The 17452-nt window shown below is 42.7% G+C and overlaps 1 protein-coding gene across 2 annotated transcripts in view; it reads right to left on the bottom strand.

The window, feature by feature from the left end:
• Positions 1-11945, bottom strand: part of Fyn (FYN proto-oncogene, Src family tyrosine kinase) — a 201057-nt gene extending 189112 nt beyond the window's left edge. For both annotated transcript variants that reach the window (XM_076858338.2, XM_076858339.2), the window contains exon 1: positions 11489-11945. The gene's annotated coding sequence lies outside the window, so the exon portion shown is untranslated. The remainder of the gene's footprint in view (positions 1-11488) is intronic.
• Positions 11946-17452: the final 5507 nt, after the last annotated feature.

The following is a 17452-nucleotide window of genomic DNA, read 5'->3' as shown; positions in this document are numbered from 1 at the left end:
TCTCTCCTACTTCACCAATACCTCCCTCTCTAGTGGCTCAGGGCAGGGGGCACTGAGAGCTCAGGTGGGTGTGTTGGTGGGGACCACAAAGCAGGAATTTTCTCACGGTGGCTGCTCTGGATCTCAGCTACATGAGATCATTGTTGTGAGGACTAGCCAGGGATTTTCATCCAAAGAACACAGAACTTCTGTCACAACTGGAGGTATGAGGGTCAGGGAAGGCAGTGGGGCTTGCCTTAGATGCCCCCTCCAACACTTCCATGCACTATGCTCTTTCCTGTATGGCATGTTGGCTGAGGTACAGCCAGATAACTTGGGGGGCTGCGGTTTTCCAAGTGCCAATCCTCTTTGGATCATATTTCTGAAGAAAATAACCAGAACTCATCCTTTTCCCAGGAGCTACTTTTACCCACAGAAGATGTGGTTCTGCTTGTTCCACACAGTCTTTACAGATTCTTCCCAGCCACCCCTCATGGTCTTTGATAAGTAATTTTCAGCCTCTAAGAAAATTACCTCCAGAAAAACCTCTTGGTACCTGAAATCAAGAATCTGCTGAATAATGACTACAAAACAGTGGGAAGCTTAGAATCATAATCAACAAGCATTGAATAAGTGCACAACTTAATTTAGTATTACACAGACTTGCTTCTAAAAATGGACAATATTGACAATGACATGCACAAAAGTATCTGCATGTGAACAAACTGGGTAAATACAGGAAGTAGTGACATTATGTGCCAGCAAAGGGGAAAAGCGCACTTTAGTCAGAGCAGAGTGTGATCTCCTACATGTAAGGCAGAGGTTGTGGTGGTGGGGAGGGGTCAGCAAAGCATTTAAATCATAGACAGTGCTTGGTTAAGCAAGAAAAAACACCCTACCACTGGTTTCCAAAGATCGAAATAGCATTTCAAAAAAGAGGAACACAAGGTACGCTGCCTCCTTCCTTTTGCTATAGCAGCTGGCCTGCATCCACAGCTGCTCTCCATCCCAGTGCACTGAATCTGGCATATAGGTGAGGGCCAGGCGGGGGAAGCCAGTAATGAAGAATCCCAGCATGCTGTGTCCAGGTAGCTGAGGCTTAACGAATGCCTGGCAAACATTACCCCTCATGTTGATATGTCTTTTGTTACAGAAATGACTAGAGTAGTCCCTCCCCCAACCATGGAAAACATGTTGTAAAGCTTATTTTCTATCATTCTTTTGACGGATATACAAAGAAAAGGCTAAAGCTGGGCTGCTGTGTCAAATCCTTACTTTATAGGAAGGACCTTAAGTCTGGGATAGAGCCCTCCACTGCTAAGGAGATTCTTCAGATCATGCCACAAAGCAAACACAATTAATGCCTGGAGAGAAAGGCAATCCCACGGACAGGCTGTGTTCTGTCTGGCTGAGGGCTCCAGTAAACCATGCTTTGAGAGGTCTAGAAATGGGTGGGTGCATAAAAAGCTAGCACCTGCTTTCTGTTCCTCAATACCAGCAGTCCATTCAGCTATTCTTCTCTCTCCCATCATTCAGTCTTGGTACTCTTCTGGTCTCCTCCAGATTTTGAATCATTCTGTATTTTCTCCCTGGTCTCACATGTCATTCTGTACTGAATAACTTCTTTTTTTCTTTTTCTTTTTTGGTTAAAATTGTGTTGGTGAAAGCAGAAGGTAAAGAAGTAACTGCTTTTTTGATCACCTAGACTTTTAACAAAATGATTAAGATTCTAAACAAAAGATCTTAAAACGCAAATCATTCCAAGATACAATGGTAGTTCCTAAAATGGTCTAGGAAATGACCCAGCCTAAATCATATGGGTCAGTAGGAAGTAAATGAGCAGCCACCAGAAAATACAGAAACTCAACGTCTAAGCAGATGACCCCTAGCATCCAGATGCCCAGGAAACCAGCTGCACATTCAGGACATGTCTAAGTAACATCTGCTAAGTACCTACCTTGAGAGTGACACTGTACTGCATGCTATAGGTGGACAGACAAAAAGGTGGCACAGCGAACAAGATTTGGAACACATGGGGCCAAGAGTCTCAGTTTCCTGAGAGGGCAGGACCCATACATATGGATTTCAAGTCTCAGCTAAATCAATTACTGAGCTTGGGCAAGTCATAAAAATCTTCTGAACCTTGGCTTTCTTGTATCAGAATTTAACTACTAATTTAAGTCATCAGTTACTGAAAGCAATTGAGAGATACAAATGTTTAATGGAAGAGAAGGAGAAAACTGGAATTTCAGCTGAGCCTTGACAAATGAAAGGGATTCTAATGGAAATGAAGGATTTTCGGATTCCAGGAAAGGAAAAGAAAGGCCAGAACACCTCTTTCATATTCATGAGATAGCAGGTGTTATCCAGCTTTAGTGTGGTGGTAGATGAGGTGAGCCAGGTGTGACTAGGAAGGACACAGAGACTGGGGAAGGCAGAGAAGGCCAGGCTCTGGAATCTGGTCTTTCTGCTTCTATTTATTGTGTGATTAGTAAAGGCAAAAGAATCAGTATGTACATCAGCCAGTACCTTCATTTCAACACGGATCTACGCCTCCACACTCAATCTAGAAAGTATGGGAAAAAGTGAAGCAACTGTTATTTGCAAACCATGGGAGAGGCTGAAGGGCACAACATATCAAGAGAACATCAAGAGAATGAGGATCCGGCAAAGGTGTACAAAGGACAGCTACACAAGGACATTTTTAGGGAGGAGACAATGATAAAAAATAGACAATGTTAGAATGTTACAGTTCACCGATAACTCAGCTCCAGAGTTTTAGATCTGAAAAACAATGAAGCATGGTGTTTGTATTTCCAGGTTAGAAAATAAACCAGACAATACAAAGTGATACCCTCCAAACTCTTGAGAGAGCAACCGGAGAAACCATTAACAGAAATCAGTGCCTTTTCAAGTATCCCAGTGAGTACATATATGCTGGACTATGGGGAACACATCACACCATATCTGGACTGGAATTAAATTAAAATTAAAACAAAAATCAAATTTCACAAGTGACAATATTTGAAATTGTTATTGCTTCTAAGTAGACCCAACACGCGTGGGGAAATGAAAGAATTTGGTGTTTATTTGCCTTTTCAGTAGAGCTTAAACTGGGCAGGATTTCACAGAAATACAGATTCAGTAACGTATTCTGGAGATTAAAAGAAGGCATGGGAAAAGTTCCCTGGGCTTTGTTGTGGGGAAGGAGATCTGGCTCAATTTTAATTTTCCATTAAAGGCCTACTTTTCAATACAAAGCAGATGGAGTTCTTATACAACTCCTGAAAAGCCTACTATTTTTGGGTACCTAAAAGATAGAAGCTCTGAGGAAAATGAAAGTGTTTGAATTCCTCAGATAAAATCCCACCAGCACATTCAAAAGGTGCAGGTACTTGCAAATCTTTAAAAGACAAGTTAAGAGGTCCTTCCTGAGACAGGCTGCAGCTCCCTCTGACTCCAGCTAGCTGATGATTTCTACTTCTCTTCCGCCTGCTCCAGCCCTTGTGGCTTCGAACCCCCTATGCCTGCTTCATTCCCGGTCTTCCAGAAGCTGCCTCCTCATGCTTCTGTCCTCCCTGAAAAGATTTTCAGTGTTCCACCCTGCCTGCTCCCTCCCCACTGAAATCAGAACGAGGCCTGGGAATTCACATGGCAGAAGATCCTCAGGCTCTCATGCACCCCCTGCTCATATCGTGAGATAAGACCTGGTTCCTCGTATTCTCCATTTTCCAATCTTCCAGGGTGGATGGAAGAACAAGAGGACTGATGTTCACTATGCACAAACGATGAGGTTTTAGGCTGGGAGCTGCTAGGTACCGACTTGCCCTCACAGCTTATAAGCTCTTTTGAGAGCTGGAACAAATTTAGAGTGAAGAGCTTATGTAGCTTGCTAGCCATGTGGCCCTGACTAAATCAACCTCTATGCTTCAGTTTTCTCACCCTTTCCATGGGAATAATAATGACAGTCCTCGTGGAATAATGCTGGGTGTTGGCAAATCGACCATATGCAAGATAGAGTTACTGATTTCCAAAGAGCTCACAAATCAGTGTAAAAAGCCAGCACCCCCGCCCCCAACCCAGGCCCCAGCTGACTCCCTCTGCTTTACAAGTCAGGCTGTGATGAGGGGTACCTCAGTGCTCTGAGAGCACAGAGCAAAGAGTGAAGGGAGGGCTTCCCAGCAGCCATGTCTTGAGTGGAGTCACAGTGAGACAGAGGTGACTTTGAATCTTCCAAGGAACAACATATAGCTAACTGGCAAGGAGGCAGGGAACAAGGCACCCCATTTCAGAGCAAAGCAGGAGAGAATTGGGTGACACAGGCCTGGCCTCACTCTTTGTGAGCCTCAGTCTCTTTGTGTGACTAATGGGAATAACAATACTATGCCTGCCACAGAGTTGTAATGATTTAGTAAATTAGTGTATGTCAAGCACTGAACAAAAGCCTTCAGGGTTCAATAAAATGTAAGTGTTGATATTTGTATGGTGTATTCAGGGATGGGCAAGTAGCTGTTATGCTATGTGTTTTTTGACACCATTAGAGATAGGGGAAAACAAGGCCAGAAACAAGGAGCCCTTCAAAAAGCTTTCTGAACAAAAGTAATCAATAGGCTAAGACTCTCCCTTGATGAACTTTTTTTTCTCCTAACAGCTTACAGTTAATAGGCGCTCAGTATATATTTGCCCAATCCAGCGAGGCACGGCTTGAGGTTATGGCTTGCTTGCAAGGGCATAGCATGTGATAAACTCTGCTTCCGAAGAATACCTAAGAAGACCCAGTGCAGCCTTCCCTTTAGAGCAAGGTGCAGAGCAGGCCACTCAGAAGCAGGCGGAGATGGATGGGAAGTGCTCTCGTCCAAATATTACGACAACTTGGAGTCTCACAAACATTGTTAAAGTTTCATGAGTCAGTAAGCATTATCTTTGCTTCCCACGTTTTTATTAGGCCATAAATCCAGTTCAATTTATATCCTTCTAGGATTACTGCGTTCTAATCAAGTCCAGAGTGTCACTTATTCCTAAATTGTCTATGCTGCATGTCACCCAAGTCCATCTGGATGATATTGTTCAGACTACTTATGTGTTTTAGTAGCTAAAAATTAGATTTGCTCAATCAGAAACACTAAAAAAAAAAAAATTAATGATTATATTCCTCTAAGTAACCAAATCACTTTTTTCACAGCAATCAAGTACATGACAGTCATAATTCATGGGTTTTTTTTGTTTTTTTTTTCCTACTCTGTAGTTCATTCTCCCTTTAGAAAGTCAGGATACATTGTGAAGTCAATCTCAAGGGACTTAATTGTAAATAGGTTAAAATCTGGTTGTCTGACTAAAACAAAGAAACTCTTTTAAAGGGCTGACTTCAGAGTGCTTTCCTGTTTCTATTCTCAAGAATAAAGAAGACTCAGTATTTCTTAAGAAGACTTACTAAAAATTCTATTTTCAATCATACCATATAAATGAAGTTCCTACCTTCTCAAAAAATTCTTGCTCCAGAACTGACAATCACCCAGATTTTTTTCTAAATTACTCGAAATTTCCTTATATGCACACAAACCATTTTCATCTTCCCTAAAGGATAGATGTATGTGTGTGTTGTGTGTGTGTGTATGTGTGCGCACGCGTGTCTGTGTGTACATAATTACCACATAAACATATCACTTTTCCTTATGGGGACACTATTCTGAGTGCTTTACATTGATTAACTATTGACTCCTCAAAGTAGTTCCTGCTCACCATTTTAAAGAGGAAGAAAGGTAGGCACAGAAAGAGGAGGTAATTTGGGCCAGCCCACATAGTTGGAGACCTGGACCCTGCTCCAACTCCATGCTTTTAACCTCATGTCCCACCTGAGCTAAAAGACTACAAACTTGACTTTGTCATTCTGAACAAGTCACTTGAACTCTCTGTACTTCATTTTTTCTCACAAGTAAGTCATTTTACATATTGGACTATATGATCTCTAAGATTCTGGGTCCCATGACATATGCTCTTGAAAACCTCTGCAAGAGAGTCCCTCACAATTCTATGTTCTGTGGATTTTGATATGTACTTCTACCTGGGCTGGGGACGGCAAGTTTTAAGATTTATACACTTTCATTCCCCTAATGCTACTCTGCTCAGGCTCAGAAATTATTGGTGCTAAATCCAACAGCACTTTTCATTCTGTTTCTTGTTATCTCTGCAGCCCTGGATATGAAATCCCCCAGGTCTGTCCAACACTTCGTACCTCTCCCACTCAGGGCCTGTACTCCTCCTGCATTCCTGGGCTCACTCTGGCCCTGTCTGCTCCTTATACTCCATGTACTCTCCCCGGGTGAACTAACCCACATCCATGGCTTCAAGAATCTGTCACTTACTACTAACAAATTTATAATTGAATTCTAGCCCTCTTCCCTTACTCCAGACCCATGTGTGCAATGGAGACACCTCCACCTGGAAGTCCAAAGTGTCTGTGATGACATCTTCCCTTTGCACACACCCAGCTTACTGTACTACCTGTTTCCACTATCTCCCCACCTCATTTCCCAAAGACCCCTTGTCTATGTACCTCCATAACACTCTTTCTCACCCTATCCCCACTTCATCCCTTCCATTTGGACCCTCACCTATAGTTCATCTGAGTTTCTAGTAACTATCCTCCCTGAACCAGACGGCCTGGCTCTGACCAAAGGCCCACACACTACGGCCAGGTGATACTTATAAAAATCCAAAATAGGTCAAAGTCACATAATTCTTGAGTAACACTTATAAGTACTTATTAGAATCTTCTCAATTTCTTCTCCAGCCCTGTATTCTTCCTTTTTCCATCTCTCTACCACCCCCATTGGGTCGTAAACTAACTGCAGCATCTCAAAAGGTCTCTGCCTTCACCTTCTGGGTTGTTTTTTCTGGAGCAGTGGCCTTCCCACATTTAACTAACCAACTCCTACTCCCAGATACCTCTTCCTCCAGTCTTTACTGTCTGGTCACCCCACCTCTTTGCTGTGCATACTCTCTGTGTCCTGTGTATGTACCCCTAGAATCAGCATATATAATATTGTCAGAGGCTTCCTCCTTTCTCAGTTGAGCCAGTAGGTAAGTTCCTTGAGGTAGGATCACCACCACCCTCCTTTTGTTCTCAAGCACTAGTTCAATGTCTGGCAAATTGTAAATGCAGACAATTCACCAATTCATACAGACCTACCTATATAGAAGGACCTGTGCAGAAGGACCTAGCTTAAAATAAAGAAGCACAGAGAGTGAAACTACTTCCAGTATCAACATACTTTTGATTTTCCATTTTCAAATTTTATTTTGTTTCCCAGATGAATAACAGACGAGGGTCTAAATAGAAGAAAGGAAGGTAGTGATGGATACTCTATTAAATATAAAGTTCTGTTTTCCATCAACCAGAAGTCTCAATTTCCAAAGTATGCTAACCACCCACCTCCCTTGTGAAAAATGTCTTAATTCCTATCATGACTATAAACATATGAAGTATTTTGAACTGCCCAGTGACTTAGTGGAAGGGCTTTGGAACCAAACTAATTGAGCCTGATTTCGACTCTAGCACTTAGTAGCTACATGATCTTTTGGGTTAGTTACTAGTAAGTTACTGAAACTTGCCCATTCGTAAAATGGTGATTATAAGTGAAACCACTTCATATCATTATTGTTAAGATTTGAGCTTAAACAGTACATGACACACAGTAAATTGTCAATGTTAGCTATTTATTATTATTATTATTATTATTATTATTATTATTATCTCTTCTACTACACATTGAACTTCTGAAGAGCAAGGACAGCAGGAATATTCATTTCTACAGCCCCATGTCCCCCAATGTCTTACACAAAATAACATACTAGGCTGATGTTTGCAGAACTGATGGATAAAGCAAAGTGTTCACAGCCAAAAACAGAAAAAAAAAAAGCATTATTAATTATGATTACAGGCATGGGCAGAATTCAGAACTGCTGCAAAAGTTTGGAGACCTGTGGAGAACAGGGACTATCCAGAAAACTAGCAGGTTCCCCTGTTCCTGGAGGTCTGAAAGCTCAAAACTTCCAAGAAATGCACAAGACAGACAGCTGCTGATGAAGGGGCCCAGGTGGAGTTGAAGAGCTGAGCTGGCTGGGCATCTGGCCTTCTCTTTAGAAACTTCATGTCCCAGTGGTAGAGCAGATACCTAGCATGCACAAAGCCCTGAGTTCCACCATCAGCATGGCCCTGGGGCAATGAGCTTTACCTTTCCTATTCTGCTTCATTTCCTCTTAAGGACATGTGATTTCCAAGGATCCCACTAGCCACTATGGAAGTCTATAAAAACACCAGACAAAGATGGAGGCCAAGGAAGGTGCTTCTGGAGTAAAAACCACCACATCAAAGTCAACACAGGAAGGGACAGATGGACTATATGATAAGAGATTACTGAGTGAGAAGTGGCCCCTTAAAACATGACAAAAAGCAAGGTTTCTGAAATATGATTAAGATGAAAATATCTAAACTTACAAAATCAAAAGAACAAAAGCAAGGATGGGTGTCGGCTCTTAGATTTCCATTTAATTTAATTACCATCAGCCAACAAGCTTCTTGAGGGTAGTGGATATACCTTGTTAAATGGGAGTGTTTGGCAGAGCTGTTCATCAAAAATACATTTCTTGTCCTTTTTTTCTGGACATGTGGCTTATCTACATTCCTCAGGGTCTCTTGCAATTAAATTTAGCCATATACATAGCCCTCATGTTTGTACAAGTGATGTGGTTCATTTGTAGGCCAAGACATTTTACAAGTGGACACATCTCTTCATTCTCTCTTTTGCCCAGTAAGCTAAAACAGGCTACAATGAAAAGCCAGGTAATTGTGTAGCTTCAAGATAGGGGCAAGGGACTCAGAATTGGCAAATGGAAGAAAGCCACCCAATGACCAGAAACACCCATTTTGGACTATTACATAGGCAAGAATAAATGTGCATTGCTTTTTGAACGATTATATGTTTGCAGGCCTATTTGTTACAGCTGCTAACATTATCCTAATTAAAACAGGTGTCCATACCAATGATCTAACTCATATTTGTTGATTGTTAAATGAACCACTGATTACCTACTAATGTAATACTTGGTAGGAAATGAGACAAATAAGATTAGGCTCCTTTTCTCAATGTACTGACCAAATTAATGGTAGAAACAGCATGACAAACATAATGCCTGCTGCTAATATTTGAAAACAACATTGCTCAAAAAAGAGTTAATGAAGTCTTCAGAGGGAAGATGACATTTGTGACAGACTCCAAAGGTTAAAGAGAATTTTTAGCAAGTCAGATTAGGTTGGAGACTCCAACCTAAGACTCCAACCTGAGAGGAAAGTAGAGTGTGCATTTGTTCACATTCAACCTTATCATTAAGTCTCTTTAACTTGGTCAACAGAGTTCGAGTTTATTGTGCACTGACTTTTCTTTCTGGGTCTGGCATCCAACAAACAAGTCTTTGTTTTTACAGTACCCTCATTAACTCTATTGCTTTTTTTAATGTAAAAAGTTCCACCATAAATGTCCTTAGAAAGCACAGAAGCAAATGTTTAATGAATCATAATAACTCTTTTCTGATAAAATTCTTGAAGAACAAACTTGAGACTGTTTTGTTACTTGCTATAGTCCTGATCTTAGGAATCAACAGGCCCAACGTAAGTTTTGACATTATTGATTAAGCACATGCCACCTGTTTACAAAACAGAACATTAAGCCCAAATTTTTCATTAACACTTCTACTTTAAGAGGTACATCAGATAGTCCAAGGTTCAGCATCCTAATTCTTCTGTTCAGAGCTAAGTGCCCCAAAGCCTCAGATAGTTAAACTACTTCCTCTAAAAGACAGTGAGTTTCTTCAACCGAAAGCACAGTGCCCATGGAGTAGGGACTGGGGAGAAAGACTGGACAAAGAATGAAAATTATTGTAGTTGCTTGGGGGGTAAGAGGAAGAGTGTGGGCATCTGAAGGCTACCATGAAGCAAGCAAGACAGTCTCCATGGTCTTGCAAGTGCCAATTAATTCAGGTCCCCAGTTACTTAGTTGAATAAAAGAGTGAAACAGAAACACTTGGGCAGACCAGATTTCATTTCAAAAGACTCCAGCAAAGAGGCCTTAGACTAGATAGAAGAAACAAGTCAGGTTTCCTCACTCTTGTCAAACACCAATTTAATTCTAATTCAGAAACAAAATTCTTCTGATCCTACACCAATTTACCCTATCCCAACTCTTTATAACTATCCTCAAAAAGAGAAGGGGTAAAATGAGGGAGTGGGGAGGTTATCTTAAAAGTAAACTCTTAAAACAGCTGGGATAATTTTCCCCTTAAATCTAAGACACATAGCTGCTGACAGTCTACACTACTGGTCTATGAACACAGCAAAATGCTGCCACCTGCCACCCGGCATCTAGGGGGCCTTTCTTTTTTTGGTAAATGTGGCAGGAAAGACTCTGAGAGAAGATCAACTGCTTCCTAGGAAAGAAAGGGAAGCCCTAGGGAAAAGAAACAAGAAGCATGGAGCCGATGATCCTTGGGTACTTTGTGTATCTCCTGCTATGCACTGAAAGGGCTCTTTGTGTGTTACACACACACACACACACACACACACACAGGCGAGTCTCTGTGATTTATTGGGGGAAGGAGAGGCTAGAAGGGTGATTTGATTATGCCTCTTCCCTAAGTGTCCCAGCAAATACCGCCTGGGCCCAAGCTCGGTGGCCTCTTCTGGCCCAGTCCCCCTCTGCCTGTAGCCGCAGAGATAAGAGAGGGGAGGAGACCAAACAAAAACAACCATCGATCTAGGGAAGTGGAGAGGAAATTCAGCGAGTGAGCAGGGAAGGGAGGAGAAAGGAGCTAGAGAGAGCAGCAGGGGTGGGGGACAGAGGAAGAGGAGGGAAGGCTCCGACACAGGGGAAAGGGGAAGGGTGGGTGGGTGGTGGCACAGGAAGAGTGAAGGGGTGGATGGGGGAAGTGCAAGGGAGGTGCCAGAAATAGGCAGTAGGATGCGCTGGGGAAGGCGACGGCCGCCGAGGGAGGAGGCCCAGAGGTGGAGGAGTGGGGCAGGGGTTGGGTGGGGAGGGAAGCAGCACGGGGCATCAATTATTAAGTGATTACATCATCCTTGACATTAAAACAACACACACAGCCCTAGTCCCCACGGGGGGCCCCAAAAGGAGGGCGGGGGCGGAGTCTGGGCCAGCCTCGCCCCCAAGCCAATTCCGATTCCCACCCGGCGCCGGCTAACAGGCGAAGAAATGAACCCCCATCCCTGCGCTACCTCGGGACCGCACCCCACAAAGGTGTCCTGCGACAGGGCCTCGGGAAGACCCCTAGTGCTGCCAACTCTCCCGCAGCCCCGCGGGGTGCCCCAGAGGCGGCAGTGGCCGAGGGACTGCAGCGCGGGGCCCCAGCCGCGGGGGCCGCCCTGTGCGGGGGCGCGGGCGGCCGGGCGTCTCCGCAGCATCCCCGTGGCCTCCAGAGGCGCATCCCGGCAGCTTACCTGTGGGGCGCTCAGGCTCCGAAGCCCATTCACATGGTCCACTCCCCGCCCTCCTTCGGCGCGGCCGAGGCGGGTCCAGTAGCTCCGCTGCGGACCCGGGAGCCGGTGGGCCCTCCGAGATCTCCAAGGGGGCGGCGCCGGGGTGTCCCCGGCCTGGCCGCCGGATCCCTCCCTGGCGTGAGCCGCGGCTTTGTGTGCGCCCGGAGAGTGCTCGGTGCACGGGGAGAAGCGCCGTGCGCCCGGACAGCGGAGGACGCCGGGCTCGGAGCGCAGCCTCGCCTCTGCTCTCGCGGCCGACCGGCGGGCGGGTCTCGGCGGCCTCGGGCTCGCGGCGACCCCTCCTCCTCTCCCGCAGCAGCCCCCTCCCCGCCGGCTCCGCTCCTGACAGATGGCGCAACTGCAACGACGCGCCGCCGCCGCCGCGGCTGCTTGCAGCTACTCTCGCTGATGCTCGGGCCCCTCCAGCTCCCGAGGGGAGCGAGGAGGGGGCGGGGCATGACCTGAGAGTGGCAAGTCGCTCTAACCTATCAAAGGGCCCCTTGGGAGCTGCGGGCCTCAACCATTGGTGTGTGGAACGGGGGCGGAACGGCCGAGGGTGGTGCCGCCGAGTGGGTTGAGCGTTACTGTGGCAGCGGGCATCCTGGCGTGCGTGCAGTGCAGGGTGTGCGAGAGGATGCGAGGCTGGAGGAGGATGTGTGTGTGTGTGTGTGTGTGTGTGTGAGTGTGAAGGATTGTGCGGAGTTGTGAGTTGGTGGGATAGGGCAGGAGAAAGAAGGGAGAGCATAAGCTGCAGTTTCTGTTTTGCGGTAGGTGCAGCTACTACTAAGAATTGGTACTTGCCATTCCCCCCAAACCATGGGATCCTGCCTCATAAAGGGATATTTTGCCTTTTTTATTTGAGGGTGGTAGGATAAGATGGAAAGGGTTAGAGAGTGGTAATAGCAGTGTATCCTCTGGTGAAACTAAAATTTTTTTAAAAAAATTAAAGTGCGGAGCAAAGTAGAACCCTATCACAGAACCTTGGAAAAACCAAAAAGAACCCTGGAACCGTCCAACGAATAACCAGGAGAAAGAGAATTTGAAATTAATATTATTTCATCAGTCTCCTACTTTCCTGAGCACGCATATATATTTCTCTTTGAACAAATATCTGGAGGAAAAATTACTGAAATGAGAGGTCCAGGCAGCCAGTAAGGAACCCCAAATCACAGAGTAGTGGTTTCTTTGTACTTTTTCCCTCAAAATCACGTGTAATTGTAGCCATTGGTTGTCATTGGTTTCTTATGACTTTCAAACCCCTTATCCCCCCATATTCATCCTGCCCCACCTCCCATATGTATGAACGAGTCTGAGCTTTTGCTCAGATTTTCCTTGATGAAATAATTGCTGGTTTAGTTTACAGTTAGAAGTACATCAGTCTTTATTTCCTATCTAGCTTTTCTATGGCAGGATGTAACTTCATAAAAAGAAACACTTTGGCTTCCTGATTTTCTTTATAGGTAATTCCTGTTTACTGAAAGCTCTACTTCAAGGCATGCTCAGAATCATTCTCCTTAATGATTCTGGCAAAAACCCTACCCTTCACTCTCAGCAAATCTTATGTTAATGTTCTAAGAAATATTAGTGAATCAGCCTTAGCTTCTAAATTCAAAATCCATAATATTACCTTTCCTGCCCACTATTTTTTACTGTAGTTTAAAAACATCAGTCACTTTTGCAAACTTTTTTCCTTCTGTACACAGTACTTTCTTTGGAAAAAAAAGTGCAAATATTTATTAAATTATCTCCATTTTGTAGATTATGAAACTAAGAAAATTAGGAGTTTAGTAACTAATTCAATATAATAATGTATGTGATTATTGGGGACTTTCTCCCCTTTCTCCTCAAGCAAAATGGCAAATCAAAGTACATTTAAATTGAGCATCTGGTAATTCATTCCATAGTCACATGAAATGGAATCATAGCTAGGACTGGTATATTTCCATATAAGAGAATGCCAACTTCAACTATTCAAGAATTGCCTATCTTGGCCAGGCTCAGTGGCACACCCTTGTAATCCTAGCAGCTAGGGAGGCTGAGACAGGAGTATCATGAGTTCAAAGTCAGCCTCAGCAATGGCGAGGCACTAAGCAACCACTGTGACCCTGTCTAAATAAAATATAAAATAGAGCTGGGGATGTAGCTCAGTGGTCAAGTGCCACTGAGTTCAATCCCTGGTACCCCCCCCCCACACACACACAAAAAAAAGCTTAGCTCAAGAGAAGGGATAGCCTACCATGGGTGTCCTAGGTTTATTTAGATTAGAATGGAGAAACTGTTGCCTACAATAATGGTTGTCAAAACTGAGCATTAAAATTGCCTGAAGAGGCTGTTAAAACACAGATTGCTGAACCACACTGCCAGAGGTTTTGTTTAGTAGATTTGAGATGTGGCTGAATGATTTGCACTTCAAACAAGTTGCCAGGTGGTGTTGCTGCTGGTGGTGTTCTGGGTACCACACCTTGAGAACCATTGATAAAGAACTAGGCTCTCCAATGCAGTAGCCACTAGGTACAGTGGTTGTTATGTATATAAAATATACTTCAGTACTCAAAAATTGGCTCATATAAGTTGAAATATGCTGTAAATATAAAACATTCAATTTCAAAGATTTAGCATGGAAAGTAAAATATTTTTATATTGACTTCATGTTTGTTATAAGAGTTATATATATATTATGCTAAATAAAATATATTAAAGTTTCATGTCTACTATGTGTAAATATATTTAATAAATATATTAAATTTCACCTGTTTCTCCTCCTTCTCCTCCTCTTCCTCCTCCTCCTCCTCGTCTTCCTCTTCTTCTTCTTTTCTTGTTTTGTGGTTCTGCGGATCAAACTCAGGGCCTTGCTCATGCTAAGCTACTGGTCTAACATAGAGGTGCACTCCCTGCCCTTCTTTTGCTTTTTAAATGTAGCTGGAATAGCATTCAAAATAACATGTGATTTGCATTATATTTTTATTGAACAACACTGGTTCCGAGTTCTCTCTGATTTTGACTTCACAGGGCACATCGATGAGGCGGTTCATTTCTCCTTTCTGAACTTTCAGGTCCTCATACATAAAATGGGGGAAATAATAAAATTGATCTTGCGTTCTTCCTGTGAAAACTAAATGGACATCGAAGCATTTGATGCACACCTTTCTTCATTTTATAGGTACGCTTTCATATACTCTAAGAAAAATCACTCCTAGATAGAGACCTTGGAGTTTCATGCTCAGTTCAATCCCTTCAAGAAATCTGGAGTAGATGGTAAGTTGTTTGGTTGTTTATAATTTCTTCAAGAAGGGTCACTTTTTTCGCATCTGCAACGCTAATAGCTTCTTGATCTAATTAGTGGACAAAAAGAAAGACAATATGATTAAAATGACAGATTAATCAGCTCCCACGGAGACTTCCTTCTCTGTTTTGTAATCCTCTTCTTACCTTCCTTTTTATCTGCCGCTATTCTTAAGTGTAGCCTTAAGTGGATTTGGCCTCCTCGGGAGGATTTGTTAATGATCTGAACAAGTGTATAAAGCACTGCAAAAGATTTGGGTCCCATTGCCCATTTTGATCTACTCTGCAGGTCTCCACAGAGAACTTGGTTAAAGATCTAAGACACTGTCCCTGGCTTACCCAAGGCAAGTCATGTTGTCCTTTACAAGCCTCAGTTTTGTTTTCTTATGGGAAGTTTCTGTTATACAATGTAGACATTTCTCTTTCATTTGATTGTTATTGGTTATTTTTTCTACTTCTTTAATTTTTTTTTATGTGTGTAGTGCTGAGGATCTAGCCTCAGACCTCTACTACTGAGGTATTTTTCCTGGCCTTTTAAAAATTTTATTTTGATTTATTTTGAGATGGTCTCACTAAGAAGCTCATGCTGCCCTCAAACTTGTAATCCTCCTGTCTCAGCCTCCTGAGTACCTGGAATCACAGGAATGTACTACCACCCAAAATTTCTTCCTTCTATTCTGGCTTTCTTTATTTTGTCTCAGCTGAATTTCCTATTCTCTTGCTTTCAAAGTAATATTTTTCTTATTTTAAATTGTATGAGTTTTATCTTATCATTTTAGTTTTAGTCTCAAGTGTCAACAGCAACACATGGCAAAGAACCTTTGATATAGAGTTCTTACCTAAGAACCTTTGATATAGAGTTCTTACAAGTGAAGAAAACAAAAATTAGCACTCCAAGTGAAAAATATGAGCAAAGGAAATGCATCTCCGAATAGCTGATGGATATAATAGCTGAAGGATTCACTTGTTTCCAAAACTATATAAAGATATAGTATGCATCAACTAATTGGCTGATGACAAAAGGATGTGGGGAGATGGATGCCTACACCCTAGCAGTTGAATATGAATTGGTACATTTCTGGAGGGCAATTTAATAATATTTGTGAAAACACTGTAACAAAGTATATACCTTTAACCAGCAGTTCTACTTCTGGGAAAGAATGCAATAAATTTGCAAAGATGAAACCACAATGGGAATAATGAGAATATTATTTATCCTAGTGAAACATTGAAACAAGTTCATTACTATAGGCTTTGATGTATAAATTGTATTAGAATACTACATAGTTGTGAAAATGATGATATTTATTTATTTATATGGATTTTCACCATAAGTTAAGAAAAAAATTAACAATGAATATTATATTTATTTGTGTATGTGTGATAGTGTTTTTACATTTATAGCTCCATAACTTTAAAACTTATCTGTATTTTAAATTTTTTCATAGTAAAAATATGCAGGAAGCACAAACACAAATATAAGGAGAGGAAAAAATTTATTTATTTTTTCCTCTCCTTATATTTGGGTACCAGGGATTGAACCCAGGAGCACTTAACCACTGAACCACATCCCAACCTTTTTTTTTTTTTTTTGAGACAGAGTCTTGCCATGTTGCTTAGGTCCTCACTGAGTTGCTGGGGCTGGCCTCCAACTTATGATCCTCCTACTTCAGCCTCCTGATTTGCTGGGATTATAGACATGTGCCACTGTGCCTAGATTCTTATACTTAATAATTTTACTCAAGTTGTCAGACTGTAAGTCAACTTTATTTTGTTTTCTTTTTTCTTAATTGTCTCAGCTTTTTTGAATTGTACATTTATTATATGATTAGAGGAACAATAAAAACTGATTTTAAATTTGTTTCTTCTTTTTCTACTTTATTCTCCATGCCCTTTCTTCTCTGCCATTTTCCCCCTCCCTTTTAAAGGAGCATCACCTTGAGGTGGTACCAAGTAGCCAGGGTCAGTGAAGCCTTCTGTTCCCTCAACCCAGTCACCCTTCCAGCTGCTGGTGGATATTTTGTGACTTGCAAGACTGATTTTTCACAAAAAAGTTCCCTCTGAGAGCACGACACAATGGTCTGGCATACCTGATTTACTGTTTAACTCTTGCTTCTGATACCTCATGTCTTCAAATCCTTATGTAAAGAGCTATCTAATTTAAAATCTATAACCTTCAGAGCATGGACAATATGTTTATGGTATAATGGGTCAAAGCTCACCTGGAGTCAGCAGGAGATCAGTCCTGGGAAAACTCAGGTGGGACAGACACTATATCCAACCTGAGCTCAGGGAAGATGGTATGTGGGGCCCCTGGGAGAGGCTTAGCCAAGTTTTTAAAGCTGGGATTCTAGCTTCTCGACCTTGTTTAATTCTGCCCACACTGGACTGTTGTTCCTCCTGGCCGTCCATAGCTGGGAGGGTGTGTTTCTCCAGCTCCCTTCCCTCTTAAAAAGGAGGAGAGTGGGCTGAATAGTCAGGAATGATTATGAACATGGTTTTGGAGCCCAGGGGTACGGGGCCTCTGCTGGCTGCTCTCGGTGTATCAGAGTCAGTGCTGGGCAAGCCAAGCCTGCACCCCAACCTGAACACAAGGGTGTGTTGATTGGAGATGGCCTTTTAAGTCTTTACCCAACTTACTAA

The sequence above is a fragment of the Callospermophilus lateralis genome, chromosome 6, assembly GCF_048772815.1.
Source record: "Callospermophilus lateralis isolate mCalLat2 chromosome 6, mCalLat2.hap1, whole genome shotgun sequence".
NCBI classification, from domain to species: Eukaryota; Metazoa; Chordata; class Mammalia; order Rodentia; family Sciuridae; genus Callospermophilus; species Callospermophilus lateralis.
Note: the sequence above shows the minus strand (reverse complement) of the source record. Positions and strands in the feature narration are given on the sequence as shown.